The following is a 26,986-nucleotide window of genomic DNA, read 5'->3' on the forward strand; positions in this document are numbered from 1 at the left end:
GAAGCAGGAGAATGACATGAACCTGGGAGGCGGAGCTTGCAGTGAGCTGAGATCATGCCACTGCACTCCAGACTGGATGACAGAGTGAGACTCTGTCTCAAAAAAAAAAAATACAATTGATTTATGTATTTTTTCTGTATCCTGCATCCTTGCTGAACTCACTTGTTCTAGAATTTTTTTTAACTTTTAAAAATAGATTTCTTGACATTTTCCACATACGCAAATAAAAGCCATTTTATTTCTTACCAATCTCTATGCTTTTTCTTTCTTGCCTTATTGCACTGGCTATAAGTTCCAGTACTATGGTGAATATGAGTAATGAGAAAGATAGCCATTAGTCATGCTTGTTGATATGTTGATAGATGTTGATAGTTCTCAACAAGATTAAGAATATTGTTCCCAATTGTTTGTTGTTGTTGTTGTTTCCTTTTTAGAGACAGGCCCTCACTCTGTCACCCAGGCTAGAACACAGTGGTGTGATCATTGCTTACTGCAGCCTTGAATTCCCAGGCTCAAGCAGTCTTCCCATATCAGCCTCCCAAGTAGCTAGAACTACAGTCATGTACCACCATGCCTGGTTAACTTTTTAAAAAAATTTGTAGAGACAGGAGCTTGCTATGTTGCCCAGGTTGATCTTGAACTCCTGGGCTCAAGTGATCCTTCTGCCCTGGCCTCCCAAAGCATTAGGATTACAGGTGTGAACCACCATACCCAGCCTTTTTTTTGTTTTTGTTTTTTTTTTTTTTTTTTGAGAAGGGGTCTCATTGTGTTGCCTAGGCTGGTCTCAAACTCTTGGGCTCAAGCAATCTTCCCACCTCAGCCTCTTGAGTAGCTGGGACGATAGGAGCTCACTGCTATTCCTGGCTTGTTCCCAGTCTTGGGGGCAAATTATTTTGTCTTTAGTATATTGTTAGCTGCAGATTTTTTATAGATGTTTTTTGTAAGTTGAGGACATTCCCTTCTATTCTTGCTTCTCTGACCATTTTTATCATCAATAGGTCCTAAATTTTGTCATTTTTTTCTTTATCAATTGATATAATCATGTAGTCTTTCTTTTTTAGCCTTTTAATAAGGTATATTACGTGAATTTTTACATACTGCACTAGTATTGTATCCCTGGAATAAATCCACTCACTCATGGTGTATATGTCTTTTTATATGTTGGTGAATTCTCATGAATATTTTGCTAAATATTTTTTTAATCTATAGTTAGGAACAATATTGGCCTGTAGTTTTCTGTCTTTTTGCAGTATCTCTAGCTGGCTTTGGTATTAGGGTAATACTAGCTTCACAAAATGTATTGGAAAGTTTTCTCTCCTTTTCCATTTTCCAGAAGAGACTATGTAGCGTTGGTAGTAATTTTTCTTTAAATGTTTGGTAGAATTCTCCAGGGAAACAATTTGGCCAGTACATTTCTTTTTGGTGAAGATTTTTAAGTTACAAATTCAATATCCTTGATAGTTATAGTGATATTTGAATTATCAATTTTATATTGGGTAAGTTGTGGTAGTTTGTCTTTTTTAAGGATTGGTCCATTTCACCTAAGTTGTCAAAGGTATTTGTTTTGAGTTGTTCATAGTATTCCTATTATCCTTTTGATGTCTGCCTGATATGTGGTTATACTCTCTACTCATTCTTGATGTTAACATGTGTCTTCTATTTTTGTCAGTCTTGCTAGAGATTTATCAATTTTATTAATCTTTTCAAAGAGAAAGCTCTATATATGTTGATTTTCTCTATGTTTTCTGTTTTCAATTTCACTGATTTTTGCTTTTATCTTTATCAAGTCCTCCTTCTATTTGCATTGGGTTTACTTTGCTCTTCTTTTTCTATATTCTTGAGGTATGAGTTTAGATTATTGATTTGAGACTTTTTCTCTTTTCTAATATGTTTATTTAAGGGCTATAATTTTCCTTCCAGTACTGCTGGAAATTTTGTGACACAAATTTGGATTTTGATATGTTTTTCTTATTTATTTACATGTTTTTTTGTATTTCTTTGAGGCTGCCTCTTGACCCATGGATTGTTTAGAAGTATATTGTTTAGCTTCCAAGGGTTTGGAGATTTTCCTATTATCTTTCTGTGCTGAATTTCAAGTTTGGCTCCATGCGGTCAGAGAATACACTCTGTATGATTCAATTTTTTAACAATTTGTTGAGGTTGTTTTATGACCCAGAATATGGTCTATCTTGGTATATGTTTCATGAGTATATACACACAAGAATATACAGGATGTATGTTCTGCTGTTGTTGGGTGGAGTGTTGTATAAATAGCAATTAGATCCTGTTGATTGATGATGCATTGAGTTCTTCTATGTTCTTTTTGGATTTCTGTCTACTATGGATTTGTCTCTTCTTCCACTACTATCAGTTTTTACTTCACATATTTTATAATTCTGTAGTTTGGTACATACACACTTAGGACTGTCTTTTTATTTTATTTTATTTTGGTAGATTGGCTCTTTTACCACTATGTAATATCCCTCTCTGTCTCTGGTAATAATTACTGCTCTGAAGTTTACTTTATCTCATATTAACATAACCACATCTGCTTTTTTAGATTAAAGTTTACATGATATACCTTTGTTGCAGGCAGAATAATGACTCTAAATATGTTCACGTCCTAATTTTCAGAACCTGTGAATGTTCTTATACAGCAAAAGAGACTTTGCAGGTGTGATTAAATTAAGAACTTTGAGATGAGGAGGGTATCCTGGGTTATCCAGGTGGACTCAATGTAATCACAAGATTCTTGAAAGTGGAAAAAGGAGGCAGAAGAGGAGGTCAGAGTGATGTGATCTAACAAGGACTCACCTTCCATTGCTGGCTTTGAAGATGGAGAAAGGGAGTCATGAGCCAAAGAATGTGGATGACGTCTAGAAGCTAGAAAGTTGGGAAAGACAAGAAGACAAATTATCTCCAGAGTTTCCAGAAGTAAATGCAGCCCTGCCAACACCTTGACTCTAGCCTTGTAAGACCTGTATCAGATTTCTGACCTACAAAACTGTAGGATAACACATTTGTGTTCTTTCAAGCCATGAAGTTTGTAGTAATTTGTCATAGTAGCAATAGGAAACGAATACAACCTTTTCCATCCTTTTACTTTCAACCTACCTATGTTATTGTCTTTGGAGTGAGTTTCTTATAGGTAGCACATAGTTGAGTCATGTTTTTTAATCCACTCTTTTAATTTTAATTTAATTTGTTTTTTCAATACACGATTCCAGTCTTGAAAAAACCTACTGACTGGGCATGGTGGCTCACGCTTGTAATTCAAAAGAGGTCAAGGCAGGTGGATAGCTTCAGCCCAGGAGTTTAAGACCAGCTTAGTGAGACCTAGTGTCTACAAAAAAAAAAAAAAAATCAGTCACGTGTGGTGGCAAGTGTCTGTAGTCCCAGCTACTTCTACTTGGAAGGCTGAGGTGGGAGAACTGCTTGAGCCTGGGGGACAGAGGTTGCAGTGAGCTACTGCACACCAGCCTATGTGACGGAGTAACACCCTGTCTAAAAAACAAAACAAATAAAGAAACAAAAAACCTACAGCACCTGGTATTCCCAGGTGGTTTCCCATCCAAGTACTAATCAGGGCTGACCCTGCTTATCTTCGAAGATTGGATGAGATCAGGTGCATTCAGGGTGGTATGGCCATAGACTCTGTGTTTCAGCTGGTGTATTTAGACTATTACATTTAGTGTCATTGATATGTTAGAGCTTAAGTCTACCATTTTATATTTCGTTTTCTGTTTGTTCACTCTTTTTTGTCTTTCTGTTTTCTTTTCCTTGCCCTTCCTGTGAGTTAGTTGGTCATTTCTTAGAATCCCATTTTGATTTACCATATTGTTTTTTAATGTGCCTCTTTGATAGCTCTTTAGTGTTTGGTCTAGGTATTACATTATATCTATGAAACTTATAACAGTCTATTGTTATTACTCACAATTTTTCCTGAAACTTTACACATTTTTTTTCTAGGTCCACTCTATGGCAGCCACTGTACCAGCTGCTAAGTTGTGAGGATGAATAAAGCATATTCACTGCATATAAAGAGCTTATAGTCTCATGGGAGGGTCAGATGCATTAAAAAAGTGTCCTTATAATATACATGCCAAAAGAGGAGTATTCATCTAAATCAGAGGTTGGCAAAGCTTTTTTTGTAAAGGGTCAGATAGTAAATAGTTTAGGCTTTGTGGGCCAAGTGATCTCTGTTACAACTATCCAACTCTGCCACTGTATTGTGAAAGCAGTCATAGACAATATGTAAATGAATGTTGTGACTGTGTTCCAATAAAACTTTATTTTCAAAAACAGGTGGTGGGCCAATTTGGTTCATTGGCTGCAGCTTGTTGACCACTGCTCTAGCTATTTTATTTATTTACTTATTTAGAGACAGAGTCTCACTCTGTTGCCCGGGCTGGAGTGCAGTGGTGCGATCTTGGCTCACCGCAACCTCTGCCTCCCGGATTCAATCAATTCTCCTGCCTCAGCCTCTGGAGTAGCTGGGACTACAGGCACCCGCCACCACACCTGGCTAATTTTTGTATTTTTAGTAGAGACAAGGTTTCACCATGTTGACGAGGCTAGTCTCGAACTCCTGACCCTGTGATTCACCTGCCTCGGCCTCCCGAAGTGCTGGGATTACAGGCATGAGCCACTGCACCCGGCCTCTAGCTATTACTTTTATTTCCTCTTTATGTTTTACTATGTAAAGTACGGTTGTTATGATAATTAAATGAGCTAATATTTGTAACATGCTCAGAACAAGTCCTGGCAGATATTAAGCGCTACATGAGGTTAGTCTTTAGCTGTTCCCTGTCTCGCCCTCTATTCCATACACATAAGATGCCTGAGGCTTGATGTGGGTTATTTGGAGGATATGCTCGAAGGCTAACAGTGGCCACGGTTGATGCGTTTGCTCATTACTTAGGTAGGTCGCTTCAACAGCATCCTTCATAAGTTTACCAAGTTTGTTTTGACCACGAGCTCCCGTGAATCTTTGAGCATCAACCTGCTTCCCTCCTCCCCAGAGAGTAATGAGGTACGGGAAGCTGAATTTCTTCTGGAGTTAGATGATCTGGCCTAATCCCTGCCTCTGCCCATTTAATTTCACCTCTGAACCTATAGTGTCCTCGTATGTAAAATGGGAATGATGCTCTACCCTCACAGGATAAGTGTAGAAATTAAACAAGATGATGCATATGAAAAGTACTTTGCGAACCATAAAGTACTTTGTAACTGCTGGTAATTGTTAACATTATTAGGATATAAGAACTCTAATTCATTCATTCCTGGGTTCTTTTCCTACAGGTTCTCAGCCTCTAGCAGGAAGGGTAGCACTTACACAGGCACTAAAGACCCAATGCCCAGTTATACCCAGGGAGAAAGGAGATTGTTATTTATATAATTAGTAGTTAAAAATCAGATTATTTGTGTATGCCTTTGTTTTACTAAATGATACCTCTGTGGTTTTCCAAACTTTACATGTGCCATGTAGTCAAAGGGGAAACAATTGACCTTTCTCTTGTTGAGGTGTGTTTATACAATTGCCTGCTAAGTAGGAGTTAGCAGTTGAAATAAAGCACATTGCAGTGAGGCTAAAAGGCTACACGTTAGCAGAGCTACTGATTCTTGTAGCCTGGGACCCAGAAAGGAATTCAATTCAATGCAATTTAACCTGATCCAATAAACTGAGGTTTGCTATTTGCTGGACATTGTACCAGGCACAATGGATACAGAAATGACTGTAACACAGTCTCTGCCCTCCTGGAGTGCATACCTCCATGAAGGAGACCGATAGAAACTCCAAGTTATGGTGTAGGAGGAGCTAGGCTGGAAGAAATCCTAAAGGGCAGAAAATAAACGTTTCTTCTTCATGAGCTTGTTCTCACTTCAGGCACAAGGGAGTGAGGTAGACAATGTGATTTCAGATAGAGTTAGGTGCTCTGAGGGGAAAAAAAGAGAATAAGGTAAGAGAATGCCTGGGGATAGAAGGAACGCCCCCATTTCCCTTTCCCTGGAGGGACCACTTTAAACCTGTTTAATTCTTTAGAAATGTACTTATCTCTAAATAACGTTTATAATGTTACTTCCTATTTTTTTGGTTTAGATGTTATATGTTTACTTCCCACTAGGGAAGATAAGGATTTAGCTCTGTTTTTAATTTTAGTTTTTGAGATCTTACTTTTACGTGTAGAATTAAAATCTAACGAAACCCATCGTTTTATGGTAACTTAGAGTAGCCCTTGCACCAGAGGCCACTGTCCACCTGTTCAGCCTCATCTGGTGCTGCATTTCCCACTGCTCTTTGGCCATGTTGGCCTCCTCTCGTTTTTTTTTTTTTATTTGTTTGTTTTTGTTTTTGAGACAGAGTCTCACTCTGTTGCCCAGGCTGGAGTGTGGTGGCGTGATCTCGGCTCACTGCAACTTCTGCCTCTAGGGTTCAAACGATTCTCGTGCCTTAGCCTCCCAAGTAGCTGGGACTACAGGTGCCTACCACCACGCCCAGCTAATTTTTGTATTTTTAATAGAGATGGGGTTTCTCCATGTTGGCCATGCTGCTCTTAAACTACTGAACTCAAGTTATCCCCCTGCCTCGGCCTCCCAAAATGCTGGGATTATAGGCGTGAGCCACCACGCCCAGCCAATGCTATTGTAATTAACTATTTTATTTTATTTTTCTTAAGTTTCACATTGATTGTTAAAAAGAAGAAAATTATAGAAATACCCATAATAGCTTAAGTTTGTAGAGTTTCCCTTCCCTGTTCCCAGCTATCTTATGTGAAATGGAGGCAGGAAGAGCCACATGTATTTTAGGCACACGCAACCTAGTCCTAGCACATAGGAAGCACACAGTGAAAATTTGTAACATTTAAAAATAAAAAGTTTTCTTATGGTGACCACAGAAATTATAGCCACAAATCCCAGGCAAAGATTGAGAAAAGAGAACAGACATCTAGGAGATTTTGGCTTTTGAGAACTAACCAAAGAAAGTCAAAGTTTCTCTTCTGCCAAGAGGGCAGACAATGTTTTGAAGTGTTTGTAGGTGGTTCAGGAACTCAGAGAAGTCAGCAATTCAGAGAGAGGCTGCAGTCCTACCCAGAATGAGAGAAGCCAGGCAACCGGCAGCTTGGAATCTCTCACTTGCTAGTTTGGGCTTTGTTCCAAAAAACTCCCAGTTCTTCTGAAGATCTGCTTGCACTGTCTTTGTCCCAGTGGCTGAGTCATAGCCTTGAGAAGGCCCTAGATATTCAGAAAGCCTCCAGAAGGCCCCAGTTCCATTTTACATTTATGGAGTGCTTCCTGCATGTAAAGCCTCATATCAGGCCACAAGAGAAATTGAGGTCAAGTAGAAAGATCAGTGGGCAGACTGAGCAAGGTTCTAGCCCTTACTTTATCCTTGTGTTCTTGCTCAAATTATTCTCTGAACCTTGGTTTCTAATGATGTAAATCAAGAATATTTCTACTGCTGGTACAGTAGATCACATTGTGTTCTGTATAGATGGTACTTCCTAAAATACATGACTTCAATGATCTTAGGTTTGTGCATGGACCCAGGTGGAATTTGGATTCCTTATGCTTATGACCAGAATTGGAAGGCCAAGATGTGCCCGTTTCAGAGAATAACACAATGATTGCTCAGATCATCCATTCCTCACAGAAGCTTCTTTTTCTTCTCCCTGTCCAGCTTTATTAAGGCTAATCGATAAATTAAAATTTTATATATATGTATGGTGTACAACTCGATGTTTTGGTATAGGTACACATTGTGAAATGATTAGATCGAGTGAATGAGTATGCCCTTGCCTCACATGCTTATCATTTTTTTGTGGTGAGAACATTTAAAATCTACTTTGTTAGCAATTTTCAAGTATACAGTAGCCCATTATTAATTGTAGTCACCACACTGCACAATAGATATCCAGAACTTATTCATCCTGCATAACTGACATTTTGTACCGTTGAACAAATGTCTCCCTAGAAACTTCTTAAGACTCAAGCCCATGACAATCACTGGCCTCCTTTGTAGATCTCTTGCTCTGGTAACCCTAAAGACGCCTACAGCTGGTGTTTTGTCAACCACAGGGCATGGTGAGCCGTCGTTGATCCCAAAACCTCGTGTAAAATTTCTTAGCACTGAGGTCCAGGGCTCTGGTGTCTCTGCACTATTTCTCTGATCTGCCCACTTCTTGCTTCGACTGACCTTTAAAAGAGGCTCTCCAAGGTGGACTTTCTTCTGCAGAGGCCACTGAAGCTCTTCCTTTTCAATCAGACCCTTCCTAGCACAGATGAAAACTCAGCTCCTCCAAGGAGCACGAGGAAAAGTCACCTAAAGTGACAGCCCTGCTCAGATGTGTAAGGTTTACATGTTAGTCATATCGAGTTTACAAAAGCAAGCATACCTACTCTGGAAGAAGGAAACTGGAGGACCTGCTGCACCTTTTACCTGAGATAAATAGCTGGGAGATGTTGCAACAACCCTGAACTCCTTCTGGGAAAGGGTGCGCTGTTTATCTTTGGAGTCCGCCAGCATGGTGGTGAATGCTAAGGCTGCAAGCTCCACACCCTTTTTGCATTGCTTCCGTCTAACATGCAGCCTCTCGCTGTCAGGTCCCAGCCTGCAGTGCCACAGTGGGCTGCTGGACAGGAGAAATGGTACTTTTCATGTGGTCGGCATGGGCTTCTGTCCAGCAGGACAACACTGTGCGTCCTTTGAGGCTTGATTTCTTTAGTTTTTGGTGCTAAGCCAAATGGCAGTGCCAGGAAGAAGGCAGTGCTCTATAATGTGTGGATGCTCTTGTCAGTCAAGGCTAAAAAGACTCCAGCTAGGACATTTCTGGTGAAAGGTGCTTTTCAGCCCTGGGGCATTTGCATTCTGAGTGAGGGCCCAGCCCGATAGAAGAGGACCTCCCTGTGCAGTAGGAGCAAAGTCTCACTCAGAATAAAATCTATGGGAGGTAGGGGGTAGAAAAAGGGGTGAGACAGAGGAAAATCCTAGTTGTGGCTATTCTGGCCCCATTCAGAAATGGCTCACTCATTGAGGGGGACACTTCCCTGGAATTCCTTCTTTTCAGACTTGAAGGTATGAAAAATTATGAAAGAAAAAGGAGGAAAAAGAAAAAATGAAACAAAGGAAAACAGTACTTTTAGGCATCCTCCTCTTTGGGAAGTTGGCACTAGTCACACACACTAACTAGAAATCTCTCTTTACATCGTGCAGACACAATGGGCTGAAAGTGAACCAAGCGACGAGGTGTCTGTGTATGTGTCTCTCTGTCTCTGTCTCTGTGTCCCTTACACTGTCTCTCTCTCTCTGTTTCTCTGTATCTCTTTCTGTGCTTCTCTATCTCTCTGTGTCTCTGTCACTGTTTCTCTTTCTTTTCTCTGTCTGTTTCCCTGTCTCTGTGTCTCTGTCCCCCTCCCTTTTCATATGTGTGTATGGGTTCCAGTGGACCAATAGCCAGTTCTCTTTTGTTTTGATTTTATTTTAGTAAAAAGAAAAGAAAGTCCCTGATAAATAAACCTGAATTAACGGGAATTGTCTTACCTATTCGTGAATGCAGTCTTCAGAACCAGACAGAAATGGATTCAAATTATGCTTGGCAGTTTCATGACTTTAGCTAATTCATATAATCTCCCTGAATACCAGGTGAGAATTCGTCACCTATAAAATGAGACTATCAAGCCTGGTTCATGGTTGGGTGGTGTGATTAGATGAGGTAACTGTGTAAAGCCCCTTAGCTCAGTGGGGTATGTGTGGAAGTGAGGCTGGAGGAAGAGACCAATATTGGCTGGGGCTGGCAGCTTTGGAAGCCATAGGAAGTGTCTTGTTTTTATCCCCAAAGCAAAGTGAAATCAGCAAAGGTTTTAAATAAGTTAGTGAGGGGTGGTTGTGATGTGGAGAAGGCATTGTTGAGGGTGGAAAGAGCCAAGACCAGAGGTGGGAGGACCCATTAGGAATTATTGCAGTGGTCCAAGTGACTTGACATTCTAGGGGCTTTCATTTTGATTTCCCGGCTTTTGGCACTGCACCTGCTCCTAACTCTGTGAAAAGCTTTGACCTTCAGGTTCCTAATCTTTGACCCGCCGTGTTACTAAGCTTACTCCCTGGATTAAATGAAGCTTTGGTTCAGTTTTGTTAATACAGTATTTATTAAGTACCTATCATGTGCTAAGAACTCTGCTGGCTGAATATAGAGTTTAATGTAGAAACAGTAAATAGGTTTCAACTACTCACTGGTAGAGTCTGTACTGAAAGGATTAAGAGGGCCAGGATTGATTAGCCATGTTTGCTGTGGGTGAGGAGAGTGATGGCAGCAGGTTTGTCACACATTTGCCATCTCTGATCCAGTGACTCCCACCTCCTATATTCCACCCTCGCTTGATCCTGGCTCTCCTCAGACCATCTTCTTATCTTCAAACAGTTCCCATGAGGCTGGACACAACAGCAAGCCTTGTCGTTGCTGCTTGCCTAGGAAATATTGGAAAAGAGGCATTCTTTCAGCATGGAGACTGCTAAACCAGCAGTGTGTTAGCTGACAAGGGCATCCACGTGGAGAGAACATGCCAGGCAATGAACAGAGAGGAAAACAGAGTTAAGAGATACAGAGGCTGAATAGGAGTGACCATCCAGGCCTGGAGCCAGTAACGCCAGAAGCTGTCATCATGGGAGAGGTATGGTTGTTTGCCCACAAATGGGTGAATTGTGTGTCCTGGAAAGGCTTGAAACTTCACTCGATGGATGCTCTCATCATGGGAGACACATGGATGTGTGCCCACAAATGGGATGAATTGTGTGTCCTGGAACGGCTTGAAACTTCACTCAGGAGCAGCCACATATAGAGAGTGGAGCAACGGCAGGGTAAGGTGGCAAGCTGAGTAAACAGATGGCAACTAAGGTGGACTTATGAACATGTGAATGTTTCTTGGCAGATTTTCAGAAGAAGTTAGGAAAGGGAAACCACATAGACTAAACTTTCTATCACACCAGAAGAATGCTTGAATTATTGCTTTTTGGAATAGGAAAGAGAAGGAATGAAATATAATTATAGTTTGGGACAGCTAAAAGTGGGTGTGCCTCCCCCATGCTCTTTCTTTTCCATTCATAGGGCTGGAAGTAAAGGGCTTTGGGAAGGCCAAATTACAAGGCAGAGAAGCCTTCTGGGTTCCTGAGCCAGCCTCTATGAGAAGGAGAGCTGCTTGGAAGAGTCACCCAACCCATATAATACTCTGATGAGAAAATAACTTAAGGTGCTGTACTACTGAGTGTTTGAGGTCACAGTCTCACAGGCTATTGCAGCCTATTCTACAATGGCCAGAAAGGGCTAAAATTTCCAGAACCGCAGGGTTTAGAATGGATTATTTATATACTGCCCATTAAAAACTCTCTACCACTTATTTGTTCACACAATGCTCCTTTTAGCAATAATGCAACTAAGCTAGGCCATGATTTGATGAGATGAAGACTTTCATTATTGCTTACATTATAAATTGCTGGAAGGTTTTGGAAAGCAATTTGGCAATATTTATCAATTGTCTTAAAATATTCGTACTCATTGTGCTAGTCATTCTACTTCTAGCAATCTAGCCTAAGGAAAGAATGAGAAATGTGAGAAATGTGTGTAAAGAATAATGTACACGGACATTTATGACCATCATTGAAATGAAATACATTTTTATCAATATCAGAATAGTAGGAAATTATGGTACCTGCAAAAAATACAATATTATGTGTCATTTCCATTTGTGTTTATGAAGACATTCTAATGGCATGAAGAAGCATTTAGATTATAATGTCAGTGAGATATCAGGAAACAGAACTATACAAAGCCCTACTTACTCTGTGTATAAGAAATTCCTATTTATAGGAAAAATAGAAGAAATACAATTTAACAATTAACAGTGGTTTTTTTTCTTACTGATAGGATTATATGAGATTTTTATTTTCTTCTATATGCATTACTGTATTTTCCAGTTTTAAAAAATGTTCATTTTTTATAGTGAAGGAAAAGATGACAAAAAGCTTTATTTTAAAGTGTTATGCCCAGGTTGAGGCTGTCATGGGGTTCTCAAAGCACTTTCTGCAATATATTCAAGAGATGATTTTTACCCAGTCTCTAAATGTAGCCCTTCTCTGAGGGTCAGTAAATGCTTAATCAGAAAAGCTTCCAGGCCTTTATTGCTGGTCAAGCGTCTGAACATGTAATAAAGGGAATAATCAGAGTATGATTTCTGCAAGGTGAGAGACTTTTGCAAATAGTGCTCACTTGCACCTAACCTCTGATCTTCCCTGTGAAAACAAGACACAGAGAGACGAGGGAATGCTCAGGTGAAAGTTGGCATGGGATGGGTTGAGATGGGCAAAGAATAAGAGCAAGAGGGGAAAAGCACAAGAAAGAGCATACAGGCAGCACATCTCGAAGGAGAAAAATATGTGTACTTCTAGCATTGCATAGGCGTCCTTAAGGAATTTGCAACAGGACAATCAGAGTTATTGAATTACAGATAAAAGATACCTGAAAAATTGCAGGCAACAAGACCGAGAGTTCCCCATAAGGAGTACAAAAGCCCTGATATCTAGAGGTATGTGTTCTAACGTAATGGACCCAGATTAGCATTACCTAATAACAATAATAATGGTAATCACAATAATAGTACAAAATGAGATGAGCATCCACATAGAACCAGACAACATATTTCCTCTATCCTAAAGAAGAGGAGTCAGATATTAATATCGCATCAGCGTTGTATTGCTTTTAGCATTTGTTTTCATGTTCCACTGTGGCCCAAGAAATATAAATGAGAATGTCTGATGGAGAAAAAAATTTGGTATGGGCCTTCCCTATAGTTAACATCCTTAGAACAACTTAGAACAGCGTAGTGCATTGGAGGAGTAGGCAAAGCGCATAGAGTCAACGGCTCCATCTATGCCTCATTAATTCATTAATTCATTCACCCACTCATTTGGCCCATGTGTGCTGAGAATCTCCTGAAATGTGCTAGGCACTGGAGACGCGGAGATGAATCCGTCCTGTTTTCAATGAGCAAAGGATCTAAAGGAGAAACAACCATGCAAATAAACTATTATACAGTGTGGGAAGTGCTGTAATTGTAAGTGCGCAAAGTGTAGAGTGCACACCCCAGAGTTTTCCAGGTCAAAGGAGGAGAAAGGGAGTTCCAGGCAGTGGCAGGAAGCATGCCATGCAAAGCTAGAGAGGTGAGGGGCAGAACATGTCTGGGAACCAAAAGATATTTGACGTGGTTGGAGTTTACATGTGGAGAATGACAGCCTGTGACTCTGAAGCTGGACTGAGAATGGCCTATATGCCACGGCAGTTCTTAACCTTGGTTGAGCATTGGTGGGACAGTTTTTAAAATATTTATGTTTGAGTCCTACCCAGAGATTCTGATTGAATTGATCTGGCAAGCGGCTGGGACAATGGGACCTTAAAAGCTCCCCAGGGGAATCTAAGGTGCAGCCAGCGCTGAGAACCATTGCTTAAGGAGATGGAAAAATCATTTAATTATTTAATCAATTTGTGTTTTCATAATATTACTTTGGCAGTACTATGGAGGTCAGAGACTGGTGGCAGGGAGGCAAGTGAAAGAGTAAGTACAAATGTCCAGATGAGAGAGGATGAAGGCTTTAAATAAGACATTGGCAATGAGGAAGGAAGGGAGGAACAAGATATAAGAGATCTGAGTGGATAGAATTGATACAATGGAATGGGAGGGAGGAAAAAGAACAAAAGCAGATATTCAGATTTCTTGAGTAAATACTGGTGTCATCACTGAAATGTGAAGCATAGGTGAAGAATAGGGTTGGTACATGATTAAGTGTTTGGAAAGCAGGGGCAGAGATAATAAGTTCGATTCATCTCTTGCTGAGTTGGAAGTGGCCACGTAATTCTTTCCATCTTTCAAGGTCTCGCTGTCACTTTATAGGCTTTTCCAGCTGCATGGATTGTTCAATATCCATGCCAATCTTCTCAGCGCTTTCTGACAATGCAGAGGCTGAAAGGGAAAGTCTGCATTTGCCAGACACAATACAGCTAGAGCTCTGCATGAGATTTAGGCTCTGCCAATCAGACATACCCACATGAGATGCAAAAGGCAGAAGTGAAACATGGCAAGATGGAAGCTACACTTCATCTGTTTCAGGTGGCAAGCATGCTCGTGCAGGCCTTTGGAACTGGACTTTTGTTTGTTTGGTTGGTTGGTTGGTTTTGTTTTCCTTTTTTTTTTTTTTTTTTTTTTGCATTTGAACAGAGGTTACACTGCCCTTCTCTTACTTTACAAAGGAAAGAGGGCACCTATCATCCATCCCAATTTTATTATAGGGTTTTGCCCCAGAATGAAAAATCCTCCTGGGTTCCAAAGAAGGGGACAATTTCAAATATTAGTATTTATGAAACTTCCTTTGATTTGTTACTGGGCTTTATATCTTCTCCTGCCTAGTACATATTTTCATTAAGATAAAAGTGTGGCTTTTAGGGAGGTGTGGCTTTATACATAGGGATGTTATAAATTCAGATGTATTATAGAGTGTTACAGGAGGGAGGAGTGACACTTTTCACTTAACCACCTCTCTGGAGCAATATTGTCAAGGAATGCCTTACTTCTGACAGCAAAGCCTGTTAGAATACAGCAGAAAGTGCAAGTGATAAGTAATAGAAGCAGCTGGGCCTGTCTCCTTTCTAACCGATACACACAGGGCAAGGCTCCAGTCTCTCTCTCTCTGTCTCCCTCCTGTAGATTTAGAATGCTCAACATTCATAAAAATCATGCTGAGAAATACTCGTTTCCTAGGAAGTGTGCTCTCTGCATTTTCTTTATTTTCTGCAAAGGGAAAGAGCTTGGAGATAACTCTCATTCATGTGGTCTTGGTCCATGTCTCATTTGCATGTTCTGTATTTCAAGGAAAAAGAGGTGATAAGTTTCATGTTTAACTTAAAAAACAGACCAATGTTACCTTTTTTAAAGTAAAAGTAACACATAAGAGGTGAGAAGTGTTTTATATTATTGTGAACACTTATCTAGACTCCTTTTTGTTTGCTTTTACCAAAAGATTATCAGATAAATTTAACATCTATTTCACTGGAAATAAAAATAAATAAAACCTTCAATGTATAGTCTTAGTTTTGCTGCAGAAAAGATATTGAGTAATGAGTTTCTTTAAAAGTAGGTTAAAATGATATATTAGGTTAAAATACAGTATGTGGAATGAAATGAAAGTCAAACTTTAAGAAGAGCAAGCAACAATGTTAAATGTTAGCTAATATAGATTTGCATACATACAGTACTTCATAAAACTATGGTGGGAATTGAGGTGTAGAATATTTATATCCCACTGGATACATTTACAATAACCACATGTCAGTTTAATTTTAAAAATTAATATGGACAATGTACCATAAATTACATGATTTGCAGCTACTTAATGATGAAATATTTTAGATGTCAACTTAAAAATGTGCATATACATATAGGCTTTCAAAATTGTTTTAGAAAGTATGACAGTAAAAGAAAAATGTGAAGACCACGTATACAAGGACAAGTCTACGGAACTTCTTGACAACTTCAACCCACTCCTCCTTCCACCCCACTGCCCCTGGAGAGTGGGATCAGAGAATGCAAATTAACTTTAACATTAGCCTGAGAAAAATGCCACTGGAAGCACCAGCCTGCTGCGAGGACCATTATTCTGATGCATCCCACACTAACACAAAAGGAGAGACTCCAGGTCCTTGGCTGTTTGCATGATTCATGCCTACAGTCCCCTCTCTCAGGCTAATCCAGACTTGACAAAAAATGAAAAGTGTGGGCATGTCTTGTGCTGGTATGTCTCACACACGTCACTACACCATTTACACACGGCTGATTTTACAGCCATTTACAACTATCAGGTACAAGCAGGAACATGCTAGTCTGTGTATTAATTGCTATTTGGATAAGTGTTATGGGTTTATGAATAGCTGCATATGATGGAGAAAGTGAAAAATGGGTCAATGGCATGCTTTTCTTCACCTTTCTTGTTTCTAGCTTTGTTTCTCAGCTCAAAGCTTCCCTACTTTACCTGCCCACATTGGGCCACATCTGGCTCTTGTGAATTAAAAGCTTTTAAAACCCAGGAGATTTCACTCACTAAGGCTTTTAGAGTGGTCTCCAGGCGATTGTGGACTCAAATTGTCTGCCTGTCCATGATTTAGAAACCCCACTGAGATTCTGCCATCTTCAAGTCTTTGTTAGAGAGCCAAAGCCCTCCAGGCAGCTTCCCAAGACGTCGGCACCTTGGCAACGCCCTGGTTTGAACACGATTTTAACAGCGACTAATTCCCTAGGCTGTGGCATTGCCGCAAATGGCTCATCATTTTACAGGCAAGTTTCAACAGTCGTGTAACCAGATGAGAATATTTTCCCAAACAATAGCGTTGTGACAGAAAACAACTAAGGCATGTCAGGGGGACAGCTGCAATGCGGGTCACAAATGGAAGTGGGATGAATTATCTACTTTCTGGAGTGATTACTTATTTAAATCCGTAATAGTTTCTAAGGGAAGGGAGTTGTTTGCAACTATGGGCAGATTTTTTGGAATATTTATAACATGCAAGAAGGAGTTTATATTCAAGGACAATAGCTGCCAGTGGGTGCACATTATTAGAAGAATTACTCTCCAGATCCAACCCAAGTTTTGAATGGAAGAAAAAGTCGCTGCCCAGAAACTCTGGCTAGACACACTGGCCTGAAACAACAAATTCATCCCTTGGTTTTGATGTGTTAGTATCTCATCCTCCCCACTGCACTGTCATCTGCCTGAAGGATCATTGAAAATCCTGATGCTGCCTTGGTGATTCTGATAATCCATTGGTTCAGGATTCCACCCCATGAATCCTTGTACCAAGGTACCAAGGACAGTGTGCCCAAGGATAGGATGTTTAATTTCTGCAAAATCAATCTCTAAAATACATGGTACTACTCAAACACCTGTCTTTTACCTTATAGCCCATTATAAACTAACTCCCAAGTTCATTTAAACCCACATAGACTCTAGTTGAAGGTTCAGCTCAGGTTGCCTCTAAAGATATGAAAGCACAGATGACATGTATGAAGGGATGCTCACAAAGAGGCCACCCTTTATTGCATTCATTTCTCATGATCACTACTTGAAAATGTGTTGGTGGCATGCTCTTTAAACAGAGCAAAGTGAATTCTCATTTTAGGGCTACTAAGCAAATATTCTTATCCCCATATCTCCATATGAAGATGATGATTAAATCAGAGATGCCAGAGATTTCCCCCAAGTGACTGGCTTCTATGAAGCAGAGCCCAGTTCGTCTGACTCTGAAGCCTGGGTCCTTTCCACCACATCCACTACATTTGCTGCCATTAACTCTTCTTTCCATGAACTTGGGTAATAAGTCCACAGTCCTAACCATGTGCCTTGTGATTTTGTAGACTTTGGCAACATCATCTCTGAGCATTTCCAACAATAGAGTCCTGTTTGTCTTAGAATTGATGGGCAGGTAGAGGCTCAGCTGCAACTTCTCTTAGTTGCGCTTCTCTGGAATTTCTCCAGCTCTGCCAACTTTTCCTTGAATTTTGATGGCCAGGCCTGCAACAAGTTCTCCAGGGGCTATACCTACCCCCCTTGTGGTGCAAGGATAGGAGCCATCTCTTGCTCGTTTTTTTTTTTTTTTTTTTTTTTTGAGATGGAGTTTCTCTTTTGTTGCTCAGGCTGGAGTGCAATGGCCTGGTCTTGGGTCACTGCAACATCTGCCTTCCGGGTTCAAGCAATTCTCCTGTCTCAGCCTCCCAAGTAGCTGGGATTACAGGCACCCACGACTACGCGTGGCTAATTTTTGTATTTTTAGTAGAGTCAGGGTTTCACCATGTTGGTCAGGCTGGTCTCAACTCCTGACCTCAGGCAATCACGACCCACCTCGGCCTCCCAAAGTGCTGGGATTACAGGTGTGAGACACCGCGCCCAGCCCCTTGCTTGCATTTTAATTTCCAACATTGACCACAAAATTCCACAATTCTGAGCCGGAAGAAAGCTTAGTTTTCGTCTATCCTGATGGTATTCACACTTAAGTATGCAACAGACTCATCTGGAGGGCTTGTTGTCTATTTGCTATCTATTGCTGTGTAACAAATTACTCCAAAAATTAGCAGCTTAAGATAACACTCATTCATTGTCTCACATAGTGTCTGTGGGCCGGGAATCCAGAAATGGCTTAGCAGAGTGGTTCTGGCTCAGGGTCTCTCTGAAACTGCAATCAAGGTGTTTGTTGGGCCTGCAGTCATCTGAAGGCTTGAATGGGGCTGAATGAACCATTTCCAAATGGGCTCACACACATGGCTCGAGGTGAGATCTCTGTTCCTCACCACGTGGGCCTCTCCATAAGGTTGCTAGACTATCCTAAAGATCTGGCAGCTGGCTTTCCTAAAGTCAGTAATCCAAGAAAGAGATCAAGAGAATGATCAAGCCATAGTGTATTTTGTAATCTAATCTTGGAAGAGATAGTCATAACTTCTGATGCATTTTAGTCATCAGACAGATCAATTCTGGTACCAGGTGAAACAGGACTACACAAGAGTATACATTCCAGGAGGTGGACGTCATTGGAGACCATCTTGGAGTCTGGCTATCACAGCTTGTTGAAACACAGATTTCTGGGCTCTGTCTGCAGAGTTTCTGATTTGAGATGGGGCTCAAGACTTTTATAAAAATGTTTCAGGTGATGCTGATGTTACTCATCTAGGACACATACTTTGAGAACCACTGATCCACCTCATATTCTGATTTTATAGATAAAACTGAGTCCCTCAAAGATGGGAAAAAATGGTGAGCAGGAAGCATACCAAAAATTATTGAATACTTACTATGTTTCAGGCACTAGGCAGGAGCCTTTACATATATTTTCTTCTTTAACACAACAAACCCTGTGTATTACTCACCATTTCATGAATGAGGAAACTAAAACGAAGGATTAAGTAGATCAAGTAGGCTTTATCCCTGGGATGCAAATTTGGTTCAACATACACAAATCAATAAATGTGATTCATCACATAAACAGAAAATGAAGACAAAAACCTAATGATTATCTCAATAGATGTAGAAAAGGCTTTGGATAAAACGCCCCTTCACGTTAAAAACTCTGAATAAACTAGGCATTTAAGGAACATACCATTAAAAAATAAGAGCCATCTGTGACAAACGCACAGTCAACATCGTACTGAATGGGCAAAAGCTGGAAGTATTCCTCTTGAAAACCAACAAAAGGCAAGGGTGCCCTCTCCCACCACTCCTATTTAACATAATATTGGACGCCCTGGCCAGAGCAATCAGGCAAGAAAAATAAAGGGCATCCAAATAGGAAGAGAGGAAGTCAAACTATTCCTGTTTGCAGTTGACATGATTCTATGTCTAGAAAACCCCATAATCTCAACCTGAAAGCTCCTTCAACTGATAAACAACTTCAGCAAAGTTTCAGAATACAAAATCAATGTCGAAAAATTACCAGCATTCCTATACACTAACAACAGCCAAGCTGAGAGCCAAGTCAGGAACGTAATCCCCTTCACAACTGCCACAAAAAGAATAAAATACTTAGGAATACAGATAACCAGGGAGGTGAAAGAGCTCTACAATGACAATTAGAAAATGCTGCTCAAAGAAATCAGAGATGACACAAACAAATGGAAAAACATTCTATGCTTATGGATAGAAAGAATCAATATCATTAAAATGGCCATACTGCCCAAAGCAATTTATAGACTCAATGCTATTCCTATTAAACTACCAATGACATTCTTCACAGAACTAGAAAAAAACTATTTTAAAATTCATATGGAACCAACAAAGTGTCCAAATAGCCAAGGCAATCCTAAGCAAAAGAATAAAGCCAGAAGCATTACATTATCTGACTTCAAACTATATTACAAGGCTACAGTAACCAAAACAGCATGGTATTGGTAGGAAAAGAGACACATAGCCCAGTGGAAAAGAATAGAGAGCCCAGAAATAAGACTGCACACCTACAACTATCTGGTCTTTGACAAAGCTGACAAAAAGAAGCAATGGGGAAAGGACTCTTTATTCAATAAGTGGTGCTGGGATAACTGGCTAGTCATATGCAAAAGATTGAAACTGGACTCCTTCCTTACACCATATACAAAAATTAACTTAAGATGGATTAAAGACTTAAAAACCCAAAACTATAAAAACACTGGAAGACAACATAGGTAATTCCATTCTGGATGTAAGAATGGGCAAAAATTTCATGACAATGGCAACAAAAGCAAAAATTGACAAATGCATTCCAATTAAACTAAAGAGCTTCTGCACAGCAAAATAAACTATTAGCAGAGTGAACAGACAACCTGCAGAATGAGAGAAATTTTTGGCAAACTATACATGTGACAAAGGCCTGATACCCAGCATCTATAAGGAACTTAAACAAATTTCCAAAAATGCCCAAACCACCCCATTAGAAAGTGGCCAAAAGACATGAACACTTTTCAAAAGAAGACATACATGTGGCCAACCACCATATGAAAAAAGGTTCAACATCACTCATCATTAGAGAAACGCAAATTAAAACAAGGAAGGCCCAGTGTGGTGGCTCATGCATATAGTCCCAGCACTTTGGGAGGCTAAGTTGAGTGGATTGCTTGAGCTCAGGAGTTCGAGACCAGCCTGTGCAACATCTCTACAAAAAAACCCCATCTCTACAAAACATACAAAAATTAGCCAGGTATAGTGGTGTGTTCCTGTACTTCCAGCGACTCAGGAGGCTGAGGCAGGAGGCTCACTTAAGCCTGGGAGGTGAAGGTTGCAGTGAACTGAGATTGCCCTCCAGCCTGGTGACAGAGTGAGACCGTCTATCTCAGGAAGAAAAAAAAAAAAAAAAAAAAGAAAATCACAGTGAGATACTGTCTCATGTCAGTCAGAATTACTGTTATTAAAAAATCTAAAAATAACAGAGGTTGGTGAGGTTGTGAAGAAAAAGAAACACTTATACACTGCTGATGGAGTGTAAATTAGTTCAACCAATGTGTAAAACAGTGTGGCAATTCCTTAGAGACCTGAAAACAGAAACACTATTCAACCCAACAGTCCCATTACTGGGTATATACCCAAATGAACATAAATAATTCTACCATAAAGATACATGCATGCATATGTTCATTGTAGCATTATTCACAATAGCAAAGACATGGAATCAACCTAAATGCCCATCAATGGTAGACTGGATGAAGAAAATGTGATACATATACACCATGGAATACTATGTAGCCACGAAAAAGAACAAGATCATATCCTTTGCAGAAACATGGATGGAACTGGAGGCCCTTACTTATAGCAAACTAATGCAGGAACAGAAAACCAAATACTGCCTGTTCTCACTTATAAATGGGAGCTAAATGATGAGAACATGCAGACACATAGAGGGAAACAACACACACTAGAGCCTATTGGAGGTTGGAGATTGGAAGGAGGGAGAGGATCAGGAAAAATAACTAATAGGTACTAGGCTTAATACCTGGGTGATGAAATAATCTGTACTACAAATCTCCATGACACAAGTTTACATGTATAGCAAACCTGCACATGTACCCCTGGACTTCAAATGAAAGTTAAAAAAAAAAAAAATGAAAGATTAAGTAACTTTCCCAAGTTCATATATAGTTACTGACAGGGACAAGACTAGAACCCGGATTTCCTGACTCCGAAGTCAAAGTGTTTTGTACCACCCAATAGCCCCAAATCTATTATTCCATTATTATATGTAGGTTATTTTCCTTGAAAATGCATTAGTTGTGTTATTATGGCCCTATCACACAAAACTGGAGAATCACCGTGTAAATTGTACCCATTGAATTGCAGCACATACACTAAAAATTGACCTTAGTTTCATTTAAAGACAGAGATTCAACATTCATGCTGCTTTCTAAGTCTTGTAGAACATATCTCAGAAACATTTGTTCCAGCAGGGATCCTCGCAGGACTCTGACAATTATGCCAATTACTCACAGGATGTAACCTCACCTTATTTAAGTGCAAGTCTCCTAAAAGGCCCATGACTTAGGCTCATCATTTGTAAAATAGGAAGAAAAATAACCTCTTCCTTGCTCCCCTCATAGGGTTATTGTAAGAATTCAATGAAACAATATATGCAAATTTCTTTGCAAACCGCTAAGTGTCTTGCTCATAGAAGATGCTATTGCTATTGCTGCATTTTTCAATCCAGTGTCTGCTTATTTCTATTCTTGTGTTTTTATCTCCTATTTTTACAAACAGGATGTTGGACGTAATCGAAAGCCATTTAGGCATTCATTGAGATGATTATCTGACTCTTCTTATATAACAGGTATTTTTCAGGTAGAATCAGCTCTAGGGTAAGAATTTTAAAAAATTAAAAAGAGGGAAAAAACAATCTCTTACCCTATGCAAAGCTCTCACCTAAGTGTTTAGCTTATACACTTTTCAAAACAAGTCTGTAAGGGTAAAATCTGTATCTCCTTGTTAGATGTAGGAGATAAGAAAAACGAACCTAAGTTCATTCCTCTACAATAGGATTTGACTTTAAGCTTCCTCGGTATAGTAAAATTACTCAGCAGAGTACATGGCTCAGAAAATGTTCAATGAATGAAAACTTTCAAATACTGCCCTGATGCATCTATTGGTGATTATCAGGACCACCCTACCACCATATTTGATGGGCCTTTGGAATCAGATATTTGGAAAGCAGCCATAGGAAGGAGGCTTACGAATCCTTTCTTCTCAGCATGGAGCATGGTGGAAAGATGTTCTCCAGTAGGGAGTCGGATTTCTATGAAGTCTGTTGTTGCTGACTTTTTCCTGTATTATGGATGATATTGGGAGCAGAATTTCCTGATGATGACCATTCGACATTTTATTAGAACATCCAGAAAATGCAATGGTCACTAGGAGGCAGCGTGGGTTAACTAAGAACCAAATTGCTTGGGGACAGGATTATCGGATGTGTAGACTAAGAAAATGTCAAAATGGCATTATAAATAATGTGTTTTTAAAAATTAATAACGTTTTAAAGAACATATTTTAATTTTAATTAATTTGTTTATTTTTGATGCCCCAACAGCTTTATTAAGTGCTTTTTTTCTTCGTTTCTTTTGAGACAGAGTCTCGCTCTGTCACTCAGGCTGGAGTGCAGTGGCACGATTTCAGCTAACTGCAACCTCTGCCTCCTGGGTTCAAGTGATTCTCATGCCTCAGCCTCACAAGTAGCTGGGATTACAGGCATGCGCCACCATGCCCAGCTAATTTTCTATTCTTTCTTTTTTTTAGGTAGAGATAGGGTTTCACCATGTTAGCGAGGCTGGTCTTGAACTCTTGACCTCAAATGATTCAGCTGCTTCGGCCTTCCAAAGAGCTGGGATTAGAGGTATGAGCCACTGCACCTGGCCTATTAAGTCCTTCTTTCTGTGGATGACAGGATCTCATAGCTGGAGAGCTGGAAGAGAAGAAGCCAGGAAGTTGTGCTCTCAGTACAACTAAAGGGGTACGGAGGTGCCCTGAATTTCTTAGGACCCTCACTCTGCCCATCCTAAGCATGGGCATGATATATTGCCAATTTTTGTTCATGGTATCTGGCTGCTTTATCTCGTCTGGGCTAAAGGTGAAGTCACAAAATATTTCACAAAATATTTTGAGCCAGATGGAGAAAATAGGTCTCGATATAGTTAGGAAATTTTGAACAACTGGTTGAAAGTTATACCCTCCCAAATATTGATCAAGTGACATCATCCTTCACCCTGTCCTATGTGGTGGTTTCATTCAAGCTTTTGTCAAAAGTTGATGACATGCTTATCAAATTTAGAGATGTTGTAAAGCTAGAAGGAATAGAGACCATGGTCTGTGATACAATAAACCAGCACATTGTATATTTCTCAGCACATAATAGATGCTCAATAAATGGCTGATGAGTTTTGATAATTGACTAATTGCTTAGAACCAATGAGTGGAAGTTACAGAGGCATGTATTTGAGCCCCAGTAAGGGCTAATATTAGCCTTGTTAAACACTGAAAAGTGATGAATCATAAAACAATAAGTTCTCCTTTTTGCAAAGCTGTGAAAGCAGGATATATTTAATATATGATCCTCCAGATCATAACTCCAAGATCAAGCAGAGAATCTTGGAGTAGAGGGCAGTGCCAAGGCTCTGGCCAGATCTCCCTGCATCCTCTTTACCATCTCAAATGTTACTTCCAGCTTCTGTGTTCTTGTGCCAATGATGCAGTTGTGGGGACCCCAGCTCCCTTACCTTGAGTTTGGATAAACTCTAAGATGTAATTTATCTCCCCTGAGGCTCCCCTGTGGCATCAAACTAACTCTGTGACTTGGTCTCAAGTCTCACCCTGGTCGAGCCTCTTTTCCTTCCCTTTTCTGTTTCTCTGGTTCTCTTACCGGTTTCTCCTGGAAGTGCTTCTTTAATATATCCCTTGCACACAAATGCTTGACTCAGGGTCTGTTTCTAAAGCAGCTGACCTGCTGGGCACGGTGGCTCACATCTATCCCAGCACTTTGGGAGGCTGAGGTGGGAGAATCACTTGAGCCCAGGTGTTCAAGACCAGCCTGGGCAATACAGGAAGACCCCATCTCTACAAAAAAAAAAAATGTAAGCCCGGTATGGTGGCATGTGCTTATGGTCTCAGTTACTCAGGAGGCTGAGCTAGGAAGATCACCTGATCCTGGGAGGTTGAGGCTGCAGTGAACTGGGATCACGCCATTGCGCTCCAGCCTTGGGCACAGAGTGAGACCCTGTCTCATTAAAAAAAGAGACAAAGAAAAAAAGAAGCTGATGCGAGGCAACTGATAAGGAAGGATCTGATTTGATCAATATTGACAGATGATAATTTCAGTCCAAACAGTATAAAAATACACTGATTTAGCAATCCCACAATAACTGTCTTTCAAAAACCTAGATGATGCACTATCCTATCTGTCTAAACTCAAAGTTCACTGTTAAAACTCAGAGCAGTTGAGTCACTGAGCATTGCTGGGGCTTCGGAGGCTGCTCAGTCTGTGGATAAGACAAAGAAGCTGGAACAAAATCGACTAAGAAAATGGTAATGTAGTAACTGACTTCCAAGTGGACGAGATAAACAGACTCCTACATTTATCTCAAAGAGAAACAGTCAAAGTCCATTGGAAATCGCAACACGGTTCACTGAGTTTAGATCAGGATCCATCTAGTGGCTGGTTGACATGATCCAAGGCAAACACCTATCCATGCTGGCTCGATATAAACATGTGGGGTAGGGAATTTTGTGACTCGAGGGACGTGAGGGTCCCTAGTTCTCAACAGAGGTACTCTGTACTGGACTTGTTAGTAAAACAAGTTGCACATTTTTCATGTTAATGGAGCATAGATTTCTAATAGACTCTATTCTCTGGTTAGGGTTGGATATAGGAGAAGAGACCAGAGAAATGCTTGTTAGGACTCCTATGTGCCAGGCACACTACCCGGTACTTTTCATACATTATCTTTAGTCTTCACAACAACTCTGTGAAGTATTATTAAATTCAGTTTTTAAACCTGGAGAATGAGGCTGAGAGGTTAAATTAAGTGCCTTAGGTCACTGGTTAGGGTGGAATTCACACACACCAAACAATAGCTAATTGAACGATGCCATCTGTGGTCTGTGCCAGGGGAGTGGTGCACATGCTACAGGGGTGTAAACAGACGAGGTAGAGGTTCCAAACCACCTTTGTAATAAATGAAAAAAATATCAGTCATCTTCGTGTGTTGTCCCTAATGCCAGTTTATTGCAAAACGGAGCATTACTTCTCTCAAAGCACTTTTCTGGACATATATATTCCAGAAGCTTTCCTTGATTGCTCATATAAACTCTCTGACTGGGCCGGGAGTGTTGGCTCATGCCTGTAATCCCAGCACTTTGGGAGGCCAAGATGGGTGGATCACCTGAGGTCAGGAGTTCAAGACCAGCCTGGCCAACACAGTGAAACCCTGTCTCTACTAAAAATACAAAAATTAGCTGGGTATCGTGACAGACACCTGTAATCCCAGCTACTCAGGAGGCTGAGGCAGGAGAATCGTTTGGACTCTGGAGGTGGAGGTTTCAGTGAGCTGAGATCACACCATTGCACTCCAGCCTGGGCAACAAGAGTGAAACTCCATCTCTAAATAAACAAACTCCCTGACTGGCATGGTGTAGAAGAAAAGAAAGCACACTTTTTAATCCTTTTATTGATGTTACCTTATTTAACCTTCTCAGTACCCATGAGGAAGGTATTAATCTTTCTATCTAAGAGATGGGAATACTGAGGGTCAGAGAATTTGAACTTTTCCAAAATCTTAACAACCTATAAATAGTTCTGGCTCGTGGCTCATGCCTATAATCCCAGCATTTAGGGAGACTGAGGCAAAAGGTTGCTTGAGCTGAGGAGTGCAACAGCAATCTGGACAATGCAGCAAGATCTCATCTTTACCAAAAATAAAAAATAAAATAACCCAAGTGTGGTCACGTGTCTGTAGTCCCATCTGCTCAGGAGGCTGAGACATGAGGATCGCTTGAGCCTGACAGAAGGAGACTGCCGTAAGCTATGACTGTGCCACTATACTCCAGCCTGGGCAACAGAATGAGACCCTGTCTCAAAATAGATAAATTAAATAAGTCTGTTTTCTCTGATGCTAAGTATGTCCATCATTTTCTACTCATGCCTCCCTCTTTGTGATGTTTTTGAAATTATTATAAAATTTATTTATTTTTCATTGGCCGAATTTATTTATTTGGCCTCTTTAAATGCTTGTCTGCTTGTTGGGGGATTTATTCCTTATTCTGGACTTTGTGAATGACTGATCTTTGCTATAAGTTTGCTATGCAGGCCACAGCACAGTGGATCTTTGGTAATCCTCTGAGTCCTTGGTCAGCGTAGAAAATCAAACGAAGAGACTTAAACTGAAAAGTTTGCTTTAGAAAGGAGGA

The 26,986-nt window shown here is 40.3% G+C and overlaps 1 long non-coding RNA gene and 1 pseudogene across 2 annotated transcripts in view; both read right to left on the reverse strand.

Annotated features, from left to right (window-relative positions):
* LOC105486905 (uncharacterized) overlaps positions 1 to 26,986 on the reverse strand; it is a 72,981-nt gene that overhangs the window by 12,745 nt on the left and 33,250 nt on the right. For both annotated transcript variants that reach the window (XR_011610318.1, XR_011610319.1), the window contains one exon: positions 2,815 to 2,883. This is a non-coding gene — a long non-coding RNA (uncharacterized lncRNA). The remainder of the gene's footprint in view (positions 1 to 2,814; positions 2,884 to 26,986) is intronic.
* Positions 3,535 to 3,653, reverse strand: LOC112427594 (5S ribosomal RNA; annotated as a pseudogene).

The sequence above is a fragment of the Macaca nemestrina genome, chromosome 12, assembly GCF_043159975.1.
Source record: "Macaca nemestrina isolate mMacNem1 chromosome 12, mMacNem.hap1, whole genome shotgun sequence".
Lineage (NCBI taxonomy): Eukaryota > Metazoa > Chordata > Mammalia > Primates > Cercopithecidae > Macaca > Macaca nemestrina.